At 31.2% G+C, this 18,111-nt stretch overlaps 1 long non-coding RNA gene across 2 annotated transcripts; it reads right to left on the reverse strand.

Annotated features, from left to right (window-relative positions):
• Window positions 1-363: 363 nt before the first annotated feature.
• Window positions 364-17,201, reverse strand: LOC143051329 (uncharacterized). 2 transcript variants are annotated; one of them, XR_012970709.1, is made up of 3 exons: window positions 17,064-17,201; window positions 3,392-3,623; window positions 364-1,191 (listed from the first exon to the last, which is right to left on the reverse strand). It is a non-coding gene; the product is annotated as an uncharacterized LOC143051329 (long non-coding RNA). The 2 variants fall into 2 exon arrangements; XR_012970710.1 differs by having other exon boundaries at window positions 17,060-17,201.
• Window positions 17,202-18,111: the final 910 nt, after the last annotated feature.

The raw sequence follows: 18,111 nt of genomic DNA on the forward strand, positions 1-18,111 counted from the left end.
AAAATAATTGTGTGGTTCAAAGTATGACGGGATACATAAGTACAGAGTCTTGTCAAATGTATATCATAAAAAACAGACTTAACAGAAAAAGAAGTATTGATGAATAAAATAGTTTTGTCATTCAAATTATGACAAGATCCATAAGTAAAAGTAATAAAATAGTACAGAGGACACAACATAGAAAACTAAAATAAGCAACACGAACCCCACAAAAAACTGGGGGTGATCACAGGTGATCCGGAACGGTAAGCAGATCCTGCTCCACATGTGGCACCCGTCGTGTTGCTTAATGTAACATATGTCTAACAAACTATTTAGATGATTAAAAACAATCTGTATGTGTACATTGTAAAACAAAATAAACAATTTTTATAAAATGTATTTCAACATGTTAAATAATTTAAGTACGTTTTCTATGTTTTCACATGTTCGGTAATGACGCGAAATTTAATACATGCAATTTCATCGGCAATAAACAATTTTTCAAAATAAGGTCGCTCGAAAAATTGAAAACATAATTATTACAATGGCAGCAAAGTACAGTGTAAACAGTTCCATCCATATACATTAAATGAACCATTGAACAAGGCGTCTTTCAGAATCAAAGCCAGAATAGTTTTTTCTTATGTACACATTAATATTAGAGCGAATCCATTTTAAACTTGAGGAGACCTGTAATTTTTTAGACAAACTTTCATCTCTTGCAAAGCCATTTTTCTTCATAACATTGATAACGTATGTTAATGGTTGAGTGTTGACATGTTGAAGACCAACTTGTCCTGGTGCAGCCCAACTCAAAATAATTCCTTCTTTTGCATGCCTGAATAAATTATCCAAATAGATCGACTCAAATTCTTTCGGGATATGTTCTGCCACTTCTAACGAAATGATCCAGTCATAAAGCGGAATTCCGTACTGTGGTATTGTTAGATCTAAAAAATTCACATTACCGTTGCTATTGTCCTCCGAATATGGAGCACCATCAAAAGCGTCAAACAATTTAACTTGCCCCAATTTCATTATTTCTGTCTTATATGCTCCTGGACCATCACCAAAACTAGCGACAGTTTTTTCTTTGAGTAGAAATGATAAATGAGGAATTAATGACATGTCTGTTACGTGTTGACCTCCCTCTTCTGTGCTTGCAGTTTTACACCACCCACCATGTGTATTGGTCAAACCTTTCGACATCTAAAAAAGTGAACAAGTATTGTTTAGTATGACGTCTATCATCACTGAACTTTTTTTGTTTCTGGGCCAGCTGAAGCACGCCACCGGGTGCGTGAATTTCCTCTTTCTCGCTACATTAAAGACCAATTGGTGGCAATCGGCTGTTATCTGCTCTTTGTTCGGGTTTTTGACACATCCCCGTTTCCATTCTCAATTTAATCACTGACGGTAAATAGTCACAGATCATTACAGTGGAGATGCTGAACAAATATAAGGACACTGTTTATGATTGTTTCTATGATTACTGTGACTAAACCATTTGTTTGACGAATGTACTAATGCAAAGACCGTCAGAAAAATAAATAAGAAGACGTACAGCCAGACGTTAACACAACCTGACGGACTGATGAGATGGTTTGAAGATTTTTGTTAAAACAATTGCATATGATTTGTGCTGTTGTGTTGCTATCTCATTCACGGATAACCGGTCATTTCCCTTGGTCATTCCAATAGGATTTCATGTTTTTTATATATTAAAGATCTGCTTGTATGTGTTACGATATGGTTAATTATGATTGGGTTTGAAGTTATTGTATCAATGAGTAATAATGAAAACAATGACGTTGGTTTATGTATTATTCTTAATTTGATTTTTAACAATATATGATTTTTTCTTCTTTTTTCCCCCTTTAGATATAGATGTTTTGTCCGTATATGGGTTTTTCTGTTTATGTCTTCTTTTGTTAACATTTATGTTAAATACGGTAAAAAAAATAAAAAAATACAGGAAAGAGCTATCCGCTTCATATAATAAGATTGTATAAGCAGCTATGACAATTTAGTTTTGACTTCTAAACTTTCATCTTTAAAAATTCGCAGACTATGAACCATTGGAATTGAAACATTTAAACTTGTACACAAGAAAAGTCCTAGTTATCTTCATGACTTACTAGATATCAAAACTCAACGTTATAATTTTTTATCTAAGGATACAGCTGATATACCGCGAGTTCAAACTACAAGATATGGGTTAAATTCATTTCGTTGTAGTGCTGCACAATGGAATGAGCTGCCAAACCACATACTACAGGAAAATTCTTTAACTCAATTTTCCAATCTAATACAGACCTAGAATGGCTGTTCATGTCAATGTAATACTGATTTGTGATTTTATCTTAGCTTGGTTTTTTTGCTGCTTTTATACTCAAATTAGCTAGCTATGATTATATACTTTTTCTTGCATGAACAGTATTATTACTTTATTTGCTTATGTCATGTATGTGTTTTTGATATTTTTATATCCTGCTGTAATGTATGTGTGTTTTGTTTGCATGGTATTTTGCTTGTGTGTAATGTGTTATCATGTCGGTTTTAAAAGCTCACTAGAGCTTGTGTTACTTTGTTTACAATGTATCGACAATAAATAAAACTTTGATTTGATTGATTTGAAATGTTTTTGTCTTTCATTTTAGAATGAATCACTATACATTTGGTCTTTAATTGTGCACACTTTTATTATTTAAACCATTTGTCGATTTCACTTGTCCAAGAAGCCTGTCAAAAATTTAAAAAAATTAACATCAAAGATATAAAAACCATAAATGTGTGTCTTAAAATATTCAAAAAAAATAAAATGTGGTAGCTGAAACACGATGGGTGCCACATGAGGACCAGTTTCTGATTACCCTTCCAGGGCACATTAGATCACCCCCTGTTTTTGTTGGGGTCATTCTTGCTATGTTTGGTTTATTATACTAGTCTGTTGGTCTTTGTCTTTTTTAATCAATGCGTTTTCAGTTTATTTTCGATTGATGAGTTTGAATGTTCCTCCGGTATCTTTCGCCCCCGAATTAATATTCACACAAAAAGGAAAAAAAAACAAACACTGTTTCATAGATAAAAAAATGTACTGTAAACTTTCATCATAACCTGAATCTTTTTCAGACTTGCCTTTTATTGATTTGATTTTTGGTATTTAACGCTACTTGTTATCACCACAATTAAGATATTTCGTGGAGGCTAGGTTTTATTGGGGGAGGAAGCCGGAGTGCCCAAAGACCTTCGATAGAAAAACTGACAATCCTAGTCAATTAAGATTGGAGTCGAGTTCACCGACACGAGTGGGTTTCGAACTCTCAACCTCAGTGTTGACTGGCTAGTGATTACTGTAGTAGCTACTTAGACACTATACCACCGAGGACCCTGCTCTTTATTGTCTTACCTCGCAATCCATTCTTCCTATAACTTGTCTCGCCTTATTCAATTGGATAGATAGGTGGTTTCTGGCACCTGCTATTGTTTCCATCAAATGCAAATCACCTTCAACTGATCTTCTCGATCTAGTATGTCTTGAATCCTTGACAACGGACATGAAAATGATCAATACAGCTAAAATAATGACTGGCACCGCAATTCTCTTCATATATCTCTTATTCATCATTTTCCTTCAGCACCTACATTAAAATGTAAACACATTATTAATCATTTTCATTAAAATTAATTGTTCACCTCTTATATTTAATGCGTTTCCCTCAGTTTTAGTTTGTTACCCCGATTTTGTTTTTTGTCCATAGATTTACGAGTTTTGAACAGCGGTATACTACTGTTGCCTTTATTTAAAGGGTAGCCTAAAGAGACACAAGACTTTGTTTACTTGTTAACCTAGCTTGTTTACTTGTTAACCTAGCTTTGTTTACTTGTTAACCTAGCCTTGTTTACTTGTTAACCTAGCCTTGTTTACTTGTTAACCTAGCTTTGGTTACTTGTTAACCTAGCTTTGTTTACTTGTAAACCTAGCTTTGTTTACTTGTTAAACTAGCTTTGTTTACTTGTTAACCTAGCTTTGTTTACTTGTAAACCTAGCTTTGTTTACTTGTTAACCTAGCTTTGTTTACTTGTTAACCTAGCTTTGTTTACTTGTAAACCTAGCTTTGTTTTTTTGTTAACCTAGCTTTGTTTACTTGTAAACCTAGCTTTGTTTACTTGTTAACCTAGCTTTGTTTACTTGTTTACCTAGCTTTGTTTACTTGTTAACCTAGCTTTGTTTACTTGTAAACCTAGCTTTGTTTACTTGTTAACCTAGCTTTGTTTACTTGTTAACCTAGCTTTGTTTACTTGTAAACCTAGCTTTGTTTACTTGTTAACCTAGCTTTGTTCTTGGCCTGTTAATAAATTTCATCAAATTTAAGAGGATTGCGACCCTATTCCATGTTGCAATCGTCCAAATTATAATTGCATATTGTTATATTAGACTGATTTCAAAACATCGCTATGCACCTTCAGATATAAAATTATAATTCTTTGAGTTACAAAGAACAAATTAATATATTTGTCTTCTAGGCGATTTTAATAGTAGAACAGCGAGTTTACAAGACTTAAATGATTTAGTAGACACAGATGATTTTTTCAGCACAGAATTTAATTGATATTAATGAATTTAGTAATGTTGATATCTTAGATAAATTGGGTATTCAAAGAAAACGACACAGGACTGATTTAAATGTAAACACATATGGTAGAAAACTTATACAATTTTGTAAGAATAACAACATGTATATAATGAATGGTCGGATAGGAAATGATGAAGTAGGTAAACCTACGAGCAAGAATACCGGTGTCGTAGATTATGCAATAAGTACTGCAGATGTATTGTATTTAGTAGAAAATTTTGATGTTCTACCATTTAGCAGTTTATATTCTGATATCCATTGTCCACTCGAATTAGTACTCAATTGTAGTAATACTAAGCAATCAAATGTAAATATAAATGTAGAATCTGGTGAAAATAATACATATATTGGAAAATGGAATCATGACCAAGTTAATGAATATAAAGAAAATCTTGGCAAAGAAAGTATATCTCAATTGTTATCTTTTATTATGACAAAAACTGAAAATGTTCAAAATGTTGATGAAAATACTATTGATGAAATTGTAAATGAAAAAAGAGATGTTTTACTCAATTCTGCTAGAAATACATTTGAGGAGTTCGTACAGAAAACTTATGGATTTGATTACACGGGAGGAAAACAAAATCATCGTGATTGGTTTAACACAGAATGCCGCCGGGAAAAAGGGCGTTTAGAAAATCAAAAAGGTTATATATACGATATGGTTCACGAATATTCAAGGAACGTTTGAGATGTAATGAGACTCTATATAAAAAGACTATGGATAAGAATATTAGATAATTTAACGTTCAAAAATGAAAAAGATGCGATAAAAAAACCAGAAAGAATTTGGGAAAATTATAAATCGAGGTAGACGAAAGAAAAAAAATGATATTAATATTGAAGATTTGTTTTCTTTTTTTAAGGATCTGAATAAAAATAACGAAACAGAAGATCGGTACATTTTAGAAAATGATGTAAACGAAAGTTCATCAAATGTATTTCTTAATGCTTCAAGTTGTATCACTTAAGATGAAATATTGAAGGCCATAAAAAGCCTGAAAAATAATAAGACACCTGGTGATATCTTATTGTAAATGAGTATACATATGCTCGTCTATTGAATTTTTTATTGATGTTTATGTGTGTTTATTTGATCTCATTTTTGACACAGGATTGTTGCCTGATGCATGGTTAATAGGAAATGTAATTCCATTGTTTTAAAACAAAGGCTCGGAAAATGATCCACAAAACTATAGGCCTATATCATTATTGTCTACTCTGGGTAAACTTTTTACCTCAATATTGAACACAAGATTATGGAACCAAGCAGGTTTCAGGAGGGACTTTTCTACGACTGAACATATTTTTACTATACATATTTTATTTGAATTATAAAATTGAGAAAGAAAAGGTTACATTGTGCTTTTATCGACTTTGAAAAAGCGTTTGACTCTCTACAGCGAAATTTACTTCTGTTCAAATTTTTGCAGAATGAAGTAAATGTGAAATTTTTTCGTGTTATTCAGAGTATGTATGATTATGACCAATCTCGTATTTTTCATCAGGGTAAAAAATCTGATTTTTCTTCCCTTGTGAGATGGGGGTCTAAATTTGTAAATGATCTTCAAACTTTTTTTGAAAAGAAAAATATAACAGGCTTAAAATCTATATCACAAGAAATCGAAAATGAGCTGACAGTATTCTTGAAATTATTTTTACTTTTATATGCAGATGATACTGTTTTATTAGCAGAAAATAGCACTGATCTACAGTACAGGGTAAATCCATTTTACGAATATTGTGAAGAATGGAAAATGAAAATAAATACAAATAAAACTAAAGTTTTGATCTTTTCGAGTGGCAGAATAACAGCAAATCTTAGGTTCACAGTTAATTGTAACGACATTGAAATTGTGAAAGAATACAAATATTTAGGTATTTTATTTTTCTAGAAGTGGATCCTTTTTATCAAATAAAAAATATTTAAAAGAACAAGCCACAAAAGCTATGTATAGTGTTTTTAAAAAAGGTAGACAAAACAATTTGTCAATAGAATGTCAACTTGATTTATTTGACAAAATGGTTCTACCAATATTGTTATATGGATCAGAAATATGGGGATTTGAAAATATAGATATTCTTGAACGTGTACATTTACAATTTTGTAAAATTATTTTACATTTAAAACAGTCTACTCCAAATTTCATAGTGTATGCAGAACTTGGAAGATACCCTATTACTATGTCTGTAAAACTGCGAATGATTAATTTCTGGAGTAGACTTCTTAATGGGAAAGAAAGTAAAATTTGTGCTGTATTATATAAACTTGTACTTTTATATTATAATGATTACGGAATAGACACTAAGTGGATATCATATATTAAAAATATTTTTGATAATTGTGATTTGTCCAATATATGGAATGCACAGTTTGCTGATAAATGGGTGTCAAAATGTATCGAGCAAAACTCAAAGATCAGTTTCAACAAGAATGCTTTGCATTTGTTGCAGAATCACCTAAAACTTTATGCTATCGTATTTTTAAAAATAATTTTCCATTGGAAAAATATTATTCTGTTTTACCTTACAAATTCATTTATACATTATACAAATATAGATGTGGTAGTCACCACTTGCCGATTGTGTCTGGAAGGTGGCAGGGTTTAACGAGAGAAGACAGAATCTGCCGTCTCTGTGACTCAAACGACATTGGTGACGAGTACCATTGCATTATGAATTGTGGATCTTTTATGTTTGAAAGAAAGAAATTTGTAACTACATACTGCTAGTCAAATCCTAATATCTATAAATTTAATCAACTGTTTAATTCATGTAATATTGTAATATTAGAAAAACTATGTAAATTTATCAAAGTTATAAATGTGAAAGTCAGTCCTCCAAGTTAATTTCATTGTATTGTTCACACATGCTTGTAAAAATTGTACCTTATAGTTATATTTATGTATGTTCTCTATAACTATGTAATTGTAGTTTTATGAGAAATAAAGTATTCGTATTCGTATTCGTATAAACATCATTAACACATTTGATTGAAATCAGTTATGTCATTTAATGTTTTGATTTGTAAATATTGCCGGTATTCTTAATTATCATTCTGCTTAACATGACGCCTCCGGGTGCGGGAATTTTTCGCTGCATTGAAGACCTGTTGGTAACCTTCTGCTGTTGTCTGTTCTATGGTCGGGTTGTTGTCTCTTTGACACATTCCCCATTTCCATTCTCAATTTTAAAGAACATAAATCTGTTCCTAAAACACTTTATCACATTCTAGATAGTGGTTTGCCTTCTACGTCGCCTAGCCAACATGTAACGGTGACCTATAATTGTTTATTTCTGTGTCATTTGGTCTTTTGTGGAGAACTCTCTCATTGGCAATCATACCACGTTTTCTTTTTTTCTTTATATGAAAGACATTTTTATTTCATTGAACATTAAATGAAAATTTGTCGTTCACCTGTACCAACGATACCAAATAAAATCGACATATAACGAATTATAATGAATACACTACGGAAGCGTATTAGCGCCACACATTTTTAGGTCTTTCCACCTTTCCGTGGAAAGACCTATTGCTTTTGTTCTGATTATTATTATTAGGTCTTTCCACCTTTCCGTGGAAAGACCTATTGCTTTTGTTCTGATTATTATTATTAGGTCTTTCCACCTTTCCGTGGAAAGACCTATTGCTTTTGTTCTGATTATTATTATTAGGTCTTTCCACTTTTCCGTGGAAAGACCTATAGGTTTTGTTCTGATTATTATTATTATTAGGTCTTTCCACTTTTCCGTGGAAAGACCTATTGATTTTGTTCTGATTATTATTATTTTTCTTCTTCCGCCTAAATTTTTTTCTTGCGTAGTTTTGTTGTTTCATAAGATGTCGCTTAGATATTTGAAATATGATATTGTATGTTTTATACGCTTTAAAAATTTACAACCGCGTAACAAAATACTTTACGTTGTAAGAGTTATCTCCCCAAACACTGTTTTTCTTGTGGCCACTACTCCTTCGCATCCGTAAAAGATTGCGACAAAATTATTTTACCTAATTTCTCGTTACATCATCAGGATTAGGATATTCATTTGGACCGAAGCTTTACGGAGACTCCATATGAGAGTTATTCCCCCGTTTCCATTAAATTAAGTGATATGCATTTCTAAATGGTAAACCATAAGTGATAGAGACCTAGGGTCTTCAGATATGAGGTACTTGGTCCCAAGAAATGAAAATGAGGTCAAGGTCAAAGGTCAAGGTCATATTCTGAATTTTGATTTGGCTTATTTTCACTTATTTTCAAATACTGAATGACATTTCGACAAATAATTTTTCATAAGTTGTTAGTTGGGACATGTCCTTACTTGTATATTTTGGTTGAAAGGGTGCGCAGCCAATAAATGAGAGTTTTTGCCCATCTTACATTTAGAATTACGCGTAAAGTGATATTACTCATTAACCAAACATATTAAAGACCTAGGGTCTTTTGATTTAAGGTCCTTGGTTTGTGACCTTGAAATTGAGGTCAAGGTCAGAGGTTAATATGACGTTCTAGATTTTGACCTTTGCTTTAAATTCATATAAATACATCATAAAGCCATAGAAACTAACATTTTAAACTGATTTTTCATATTTCAATATCAAAATAGATCTTTATTTTGAACAATTGGTTTTTAATTATTATTATTTTTTTTTTTCTTCCGCCTAATTTTTTTCTTGCGTAGTATTGTTGTTTAATAAGTTGTCGCTTAGATATTTGGAATATGATATCGTATAGTTTATACGCTTTAAAAATTTACAACTGTGTAACAAAATACTTTACGTTGTAAGAGTTATCTCCCCAATCACTGTTTTTCTTGTGGCCACTACTCCTTCGCAACCGTAAAAGATTACGACAAAATTATTTTACCAAATTGCTCGTTACATCTTCAGGATTAGGATTTTAATTTTGACCGAAGCTATCCAGAGACTTTATATGAGAGTTATTCCCCCTTATGTATTTGATATAGGTGATATGCGTTTCTAACTGGTAAACCATAAGTGATAGAGACCTAGGGTCTCTTGATTTGAGATCCTTGGTCCAAAAAAATGAAAATAAGGTCAAGGTCAATGGTCAAGGTCATATTCTAAAATTTGATTTTGGCTTATTTTCACTTATTTTCAAATACCGTATGACATATCGACAAATATTTTTTCCTAAATTGTTAGTTGCGACATGTCCTTACTTGTATATTTTGGTTGAAAGGGTGCGCATACAATAAATGGGAATTTTTGTCCATCTTACATTTAGAATTACGCGTAAAGTGGTATTACTCATTAACCAAACATATTAAAAACCTTGGGTCTTATGATTTAAGGTCCTTGGTTTGTGACCTTGAAATTGAGGTCAAGGTCATAGGTTAAAAGGACGTTCTAGATTTTGACCTTTGCTTTAAATTCATATAAATACATCATAAAGCCATAGGAACTAACATTTTAAACTGATTTTTCATATTTCGATATCAAAATAGATCTTTACTAGTGGAAAGACCTTCAATTGTTCTCTGAACAATTGGTTTTTAATTATTATTATTATTAGGTCTTTCCACTTTTCCGTGGAAAGACCTATTGAATTTGTTCTGATTATTATTATTTTTCTTCTTCCGCCTAAATTTTTTTCTTGCGTAGTTTTGTTGTTACAAAAGATGTCGCTTAGATATTTGGAATATGATATCGTATAGTTAATACGCTTTAAAAAATGACAACTGCGTAACAAAATACTTAACCTTGTAAGAGTTATCTCCCCAAACACTGTTTTTCTTGTGGCCACTACTCCTTCGCAACCGTAAAAGATTACGACAAATTTATTTTACCAAATTGCTCGTTACATCTTAAGGATTAGGATATTCATTGGACCGAAGCTTTACGGAGACTCCATATGAGAGTTATTCCCCATTTTTATTTGAATTAAGTGATATGCATTTCTAAATGGTAAACCATAAGTAATAGAGACCAAGGGTCTTTAGATTTGAGGTCCTTGGTCCAAAAAAAATGAAAATGATGTCAAGGTCAAAGGTCAAGGTCATATTTTAAATTTTGATTTTGGCTAATTTTTCCTTATTTTCAAAAACCTTAAAAGATATCGACAAATTATTTTTACTAAATTGTTAGTTGCGACATGTTGTAACTTATAAATTTTGGTTGGAAGGGTGCCTAAACAATAAATGAGAGTTTTCGCCCATCTTATATTTAAAATCATGCCTAAAGTGATATAACTCATTAACCATACATTTTAAAGATCTAGGGTCTTTTTATTTGAGGTCCTTGGTTGGTGACCTTGAAATTGAAGGTCAAAGGTTAATAGAACGTTCTAGATTTTGACCTTTGCTTTAAATTCATATTTATACATTATAAAGTCATAGGAACTGACATTTTTGATTGATTTTTAATATTTTGATAATAAAATAGATCTTTACTTGTGGAAAGACCTTCAATTGTTCTTTGAACAATTGGTTTTTAATTATTATTTTTTTTTTTCTTCCGCCTAATTTTTTTTCTTGCGTAGTATTGTTGTTTAATAAGTTGTCACTTAGATATTTGGAATATGATGTCGTATAGTTTATACGCTTTAAAAATTGACAACTGCGTAACAAAATACTTTATGTTGTAAGAGTTATCTCCCCAAACACTGTTTTTCTTGTGGCCACTACTCCTTCGCAACCTTAAAAAATTACGACAAATTTATTTTACCAAATTGCTCGTTACTTCTTCAGGATTAGGATATTCATTTGAACCGAAGCTATCCGGGGACTCCATATGAGAGTTATTTCCCCTTATGCATTTGATATAAGTAATATGCAATTCTAACTGGTAAACCATCAGTGATATAGGCCTAGAGTCTTTGGATTTAAGTTCCTTGGTCCAAAAAAATGAAAATAAGGTCAAGGTCAAAGGTCAAGGTCATATTCTAAATTTTGATTTTGGCTTATTTTCACTTATTTTCAAATACCGTATAACATATCGACAAATATTTTGTCCTAAATTGTTAGTTGCGACATGTCCTTACTTGTATACTTTGGTTGAAAGGGTGCGCATACAATAAATTGGAGTTTTTGTCCATCTTACATTTAGAATTACGCGTAAAGTGGTATTACTCATTATCCAAACATATTAAAGACCTAGGGTCTTTTGATTTAAGGTCCTTGGTTTGTGACCTTGAAATTGAGGTCAAGGTCATATGTTAATACGATGTTCTAGATTTTGACCTTTGCTTTAAATTCATATAAATACATCATAAAGCCATAGGAACTAACATTTTCAACTGATTTTTCATATTTCAATATCAAAATAGATCTTCACTAGTGGAAAGACCTACAATTGTTCTCTGAACAATTGGTTTTTAATTAGGTCTTTCAACCTTTCAGGTGAAAGACCTATTGTATTTGTTCTGATTATTATTATTATTATTAGGTCTTTCCACCTTTCCGTGGAAAGACCTATTGAATTTGTTCTGATTATTATTTTTTTTTTTTTTTTTTTTTTCTTCCGCCTAATTTTTTTCTTGCGTAGTATTGATGTTTCAAAAGATGTCGCTTAGATATTTGGAATATGATATCGTAAAGTGTATCCGCTTTTAAAACTTACAACTGCGTAACCAAATACTTTGCGTTGTAAGAGTTATCTCCCCAAACACTGTTTTTGTTGTGGCCACTACTCCTTCGCAACTGTAAAAGATTACAACAAATTTATTTTACCAAATTGCTCGTTACATCTTCAGGATTAGGCAATTCATTTGGACCGAAGCTTTCCAGAGACTCCATATGAGAGTTATTTCCCCTTATGTAAATGATATAAGTAATATGCATTTCTAACTGGTAAACCATAAGTGATAGAGACCTAGGGTGTTCAGATTTGAGGTCCTTGGTCCAAAAAAATGAAAATGAGGTCAAGGTCAAAGGTCAAGGTCATGTTCTAAATTTTGATTTTTGCTTATTTTCACTTATTTTCAAATACCGTATGACATATCGACAAATAATTTTTCATAAATTGTTAGTTGCAACATGTCCTTACTTGTATATTTTGGTTAAAAGGGTGCACAGATAATAAATGGGAGTTTTTTGCCCATCTTATATTTAGGTTTACCCGTAAAGTGATATTACTCTTTAACTAAACATATTAAAGACCTAGGGTCTTTTGATTTAAGATCCTTGGTTTGTGACCTTGAAATTGAGGTCAAGGTCATAGGTTAATAGGACGTTCTAGATTTTGACCTTTGCTTTAAATTGATATTAATACATCATAAAGCCATAGGAACTAACATTTTAAACTGATTTTTCATATTTCCATATCAAAATAGATCTTTACTAGTGGAAAGACCTTCAATTGTTCTCTGAACAATTGGTTTTTAATTATTATTATTATTTTTTTTTTTTTTTTCTTCCGCCTAAATTTTTTTCTTGCGTAGTATTGATGTTTCAAAAGATGTCGCTTACATATTTGGATTCTGATGTCGTATAGTTTATACGCTTTAAAAATTTACAACTGCGTAACAAAATACTTTACGTTGTAAGAGTTATCTCCCCAAACACTGTTTTTCTTGTGGCCACTACTCCTTCGCAACCGTAAAAGATTACGACAAATTTATTTTACCAAATTGCTCGTTACATCTTAAGGATTAGGATATTCATTTGGACCGAAGCTTTACGGAGACTCCATATGAGAGTTATTCCCCTTTTTCATTTAAGCTAAGTGATATGCATTTCTAAATGGTAAACCATAAGTGATAGAGACCTAGGGTCTTTTGAATTAAGATCCTTCGTCCAAAAAAATGAAAATTAGGTCAAGGTCAAAGGTCAAGGTCAAATTCTAAATTTTGATTTTTGCTTATTTTCACTTATTTTCAATTACTTAATAAGATTTCGACAAATTATTTTTACTAAATTGTTAGTTGCGACATGTCATTACTTATATATTTTGGTTACAAGGGTGCGTAGACAATAAATTGGAGTTTTCGCCCCTTTTATATTTAGAATTATGCGTAAAGTGATATTACTCATGAACCATACATAATACAGACCTAGGGTCTTTTGATTTGGGATCCTATGTTTATGACCTTGAAATTGAGGTCAAGGTCATAGGTTAATTGGACGTTCTAGATTTTGACCTTTGGTCGAAATTCATATTTATACATCATAAAGCCATAGGAACTGACATTTTCAACTGAATCTTAATATTTTCATATCAAAATAGATCCTTATTGGTTGAAAGACCTTCAATTGTTCTTTGAACAATTGGTTTTTAATTATTATTATTATTATTATTTTTTTTTTTTTCTTCCGCCTTATTTTTTTCTTGCGTAGTTTTGTTGTTTCAAAAGACGTCGCTTAGATATTTGGAATGTAATATCGTATAGTTTATACGCTTTTAAACTGACAACCGCATTACCAAATAATTTGCGTTGTAAGAGTTATCTCCCCAAACACTGTTTTTTTTGTGGCCACTACTCCTTTACCACCGTAAAAGATTACAACAATTTTTTTTTACCAAATTGCTTGTTACATCTTCTGGATTAGGAGTTTAGTCTTGACCGAAGCTATCCGGAGACTCCATATGAGAGTTATTCCCCCTTATGTATTTGATATAAGTAATTTGCATTTCTAACTGGTAAACCATAAGTGATAGAGACCTAGGGTCTTTTGATTTGAGATCCTTGGTCCAAAAAAAATAAAATTAGGTCAAGGTCAAAGGTCAAGGTCATATTCTAAATTTTTATTTTGGCTTATTTTTACTTATTTTCAAAACCTTATAACATATCAACATCTTATTTTCATTAAATTGTTAGTTGTGACATGCCGTTACTTATAAATTTTGGTTGAAAGGGTGCGTAAACAATAAATAGGAGATTTTTGACAATATTGTATTTAGAATTATGCATAAAGTGATATAACTCATTAACCATACATAATAAAGACCTAGGGTCTTTTGATTTGAGATCCTTGGTTTATGACATTGAAATTGAGGTCAAGGTCATTGGTAATTTGCACGTTCTAGATTTTGACCTTTGCTTTAAATTCATATTTATACATTATAAAGCCATAGGAACTGACATTTTAGATTGATTTTTAATATTTTGATAATAAAATAGATTTTTACTTGTGGAAAGACCTTCAATTGTTCTTTGAACAATAGGTTTTTAATTATTATTATTTTTTTTTTTTTTATTCTTCCGCCTAATTTTCTTCTTGCGTATTGTAAATGTTTCAAAAGATGTCGCTTAGATATTTGGAATATGATATCGTATAGTTTATACGCTTTAAAAATTTTCAACCGCGTAACAAAATACTTTACGTTGTAAGAGTTATCTCCCCAAACACTGTTTTTCTTGTGGCCACTACTCCTTCGCAACCGTAAAAGATTACGACAAATTTATTTTACCAAATTGCTCGTTCAATCTTCAGGATTAGGCAATTTATTTGGACCAAAGCTTTCCAGAGACTCCATATGAAAGTTATTTCCCCTTATGTAAATGATATAAGTATTATGCATTTCTAACTGGTAAACCATAAGTGATAGAGACCTAGGGTCTTCAGATTTGAGGTCCTTGGTCCAAAAAAATGAAAATGAGGTCAAGGTCAAAGGTCAAGGTCATGTTCTAAATTTTGATTTTTGCTTATTTTCACTGATTTTCAAATACCGTATGACATATCGACAAATAATTTTTCATAAATTGTTAGTTGCGACATGTCCTTACTTGTATATTTTGGGTGAAAGGGTGCGCAGACAATAAATGGGAGTTTTTGCCCATCTTATATTTAGGTTTACCCGTAAAGTGATATTACTCTTTATCCAAACATATTAAAGACCTAGGCTCTTTTGATTTAAGATCCTTGGTTTGTGACCTTGAAATTGAGGTCAAGGTCATAGGTTAATAGGACGTTCTAGATTTTGACCTTTGCTTAAAATTGATATTAATACATCATAAAACCATAGGAACTAACATTGTAAACTGGTTTTTCATATTTCAATATCAAAATAGATCTTTACTAGTGGAAAGACCTTCAATTGTTCTCTGAACAATTGGTTTTTAATTTTTTTTATTTTTCTTCCTATGTTTGCGTTTAACGCAAACCTTTGCGTTATAACGCAAACCTTTGCGATATAACGCAAACCTTTGCGTTGTAACGCAAAAATTTGTTTTATCTTATTTCTGATTTAAGATTCAAAGGAAACAGTAGTTATTAATGGAGGAGGCTGTATATATTAAAATTTATCACCTTTGTAGTCATTGCAAAGTAAATTGCTTGAATAGTTAGATCATATCAATGACTTATAATGAGCAGAATAATATAAGAAGATGTAGTATGAGTGCCAGTGAGAAAACTCTCCATCTAAGTCACTATTCGTAAAAGTACACCATCATAGGCCGAATTACGGTCTTCAACACGGAGCATTGGCTCACACTGAACAACAAAATATAAAGGTCCCCAAAAACGATATCCATGTTACTACTAGTATATATATTACAAAGAAAATTGAGTAAATTGAGGTTATACCTAAGAAAGAAATCAACCCTGCTAATATAGCTATAACCGAATATAAATATCCTTCCAAAGTAAGCTCTCGTTTCAGAACTGTGTAAAGTAGGTTAGATTCAAACAAGCTACCCTTTGGCAATAAATGTATAGAATGAAGACGTTTTATTATTAAAATTATGTTCTCTCTATTCAAATTGCTACCCAAGCATCTTAAAAATACTTCATTATATTGAAATGAAAATTCAATGACTTTCTATCAAAGAATCTTGATCATATTCTGAGATTTAAAAAAAATGTTTCCTTATTAATAATTCATTTTAAAGCAGAAAGATAATTTTGTCTATTTGACTTGGAGGTTTCACAATTGTATGACATTATTTTTTATCTTTCAATTTAAATATGACTATATACTAAACTATATCTATTTTCTTGTTAAATAATATACTTTTCTGATGCAAAAATCAGTCTTAATTTATGTATAATTGCACTTCAAATATTCCATTATTCCTATGCATATTTATTATAATGATTTGGCCTTGTATGTATGTTTCTTTTTTTATCTACTAGTTAATCACATCCGAAATGAATGACAGACGGACATATATACAAAACTTAATGAATAATTGAAATCAAGATATTTGCGTTTTAACGCAAACATAGGAAGAAAAATAAAAACAAAATGTGTGGCGCTAATACGCTTCCGTAATACACAGTACTACTGTTGCCTTTATTCAAAAGCAATCAAGTGTAGAACAAGTATTATATAATATCTAGATAACTTTGATTTTGGATTTTTTCAAATTAATAAAATCTTATTCATTTTCAACAGAACGTCATTTTCTCTTGATGGAAAAGTTCCAACTTCTCTAACCGTATAGTGGTATTTGCTCAAAAAACCTCGGAAAAATACAATATACGCGAATAAGTAACCAATCAAATCAAACAAAACAAAAGTATTTAAATAAAACATACCAAACTTCCTATTGTTAAACACAGTTTAATCCGTTTCCTTGGTGAAAGCAATTTTGAAAAAATAGACAAACAATTTGTTGATTTTAAACTAAGGAATTATGCTTTGTCAATTTGATTATTTCTGTTACATTATTTCAATGCATATCTTAGATTTATTGTACTATTGTTCAAGGCGTCAGACCACATGTGTGTTACTTTTTTACATTATCTTTCACCTTATCAATTGAACCAGATACTTCAAAATATAATTTTAAAATAATTCTTGACAGGATATTTATTATATTTGATTTTAAATAGTTGATATCGTAGGCACTTACAATTTATCTGTGTTACAGGCAAAACGTTTTTTTTACGAAACAAGATAAAAGGGAAAACAAATATTGCAATACAAATAGTTACTTGTATTTAGGCACACACCTCCTTGAAACTTAGATGGGTCTACAAAGTTGAGTAAGGTGCACTGGAAAATTTTCCAAATACAATGCCAGATTTATAGAAAAATCATTTTTTAGCATCAAATACGTTTGTTTTGTTCTTGGTAAGGTTGACCTTAATATATATATATATATATATATATATATATAGATATATATAGTCTTGGGTGATCAACAACTATTTATCAATACATTTCTTTAGGTAGGAAACCATATATCACACTGACATCTGTCGGCAATCATCGGTGGAATCCGGTAGTCTCCTTCTAAGGTACGGAATCGGCCAAGTTGTGACGAATGACTTCGACATCTATCGGCAATTCTCGGGGTGTATCCACTACTCTCTCCATCTAAGTTACGGAATTGACCGAGTTGTGACGAATGACTAAGACATTTCATTTTTTTCTATTCGCTGCATTCGGAATATGTTTGTCTTACAGTTAAATAGACGGCAAATGTTTATCTGCACTGAAAATCTTCAAATATCAAGTTTATTACTTTTTCACTGTTATGTCAAAATTTATGGGGTGCTCTTGTTAAAAAGTTTTACAACTAACATAGTACGTGACCAAGTGAAAAGTAATCCGACACATATTGTTTTATTTGTTCCACTG

Source organism: Mytilus galloprovincialis, chromosome 11 (assembly GCF_965363235.1).
Source record: "Mytilus galloprovincialis chromosome 11, xbMytGall1.hap1.1, whole genome shotgun sequence".
Taxonomy (NCBI): Eukaryota; Metazoa; Mollusca; class Bivalvia; order Mytilida; family Mytilidae; genus Mytilus; species Mytilus galloprovincialis.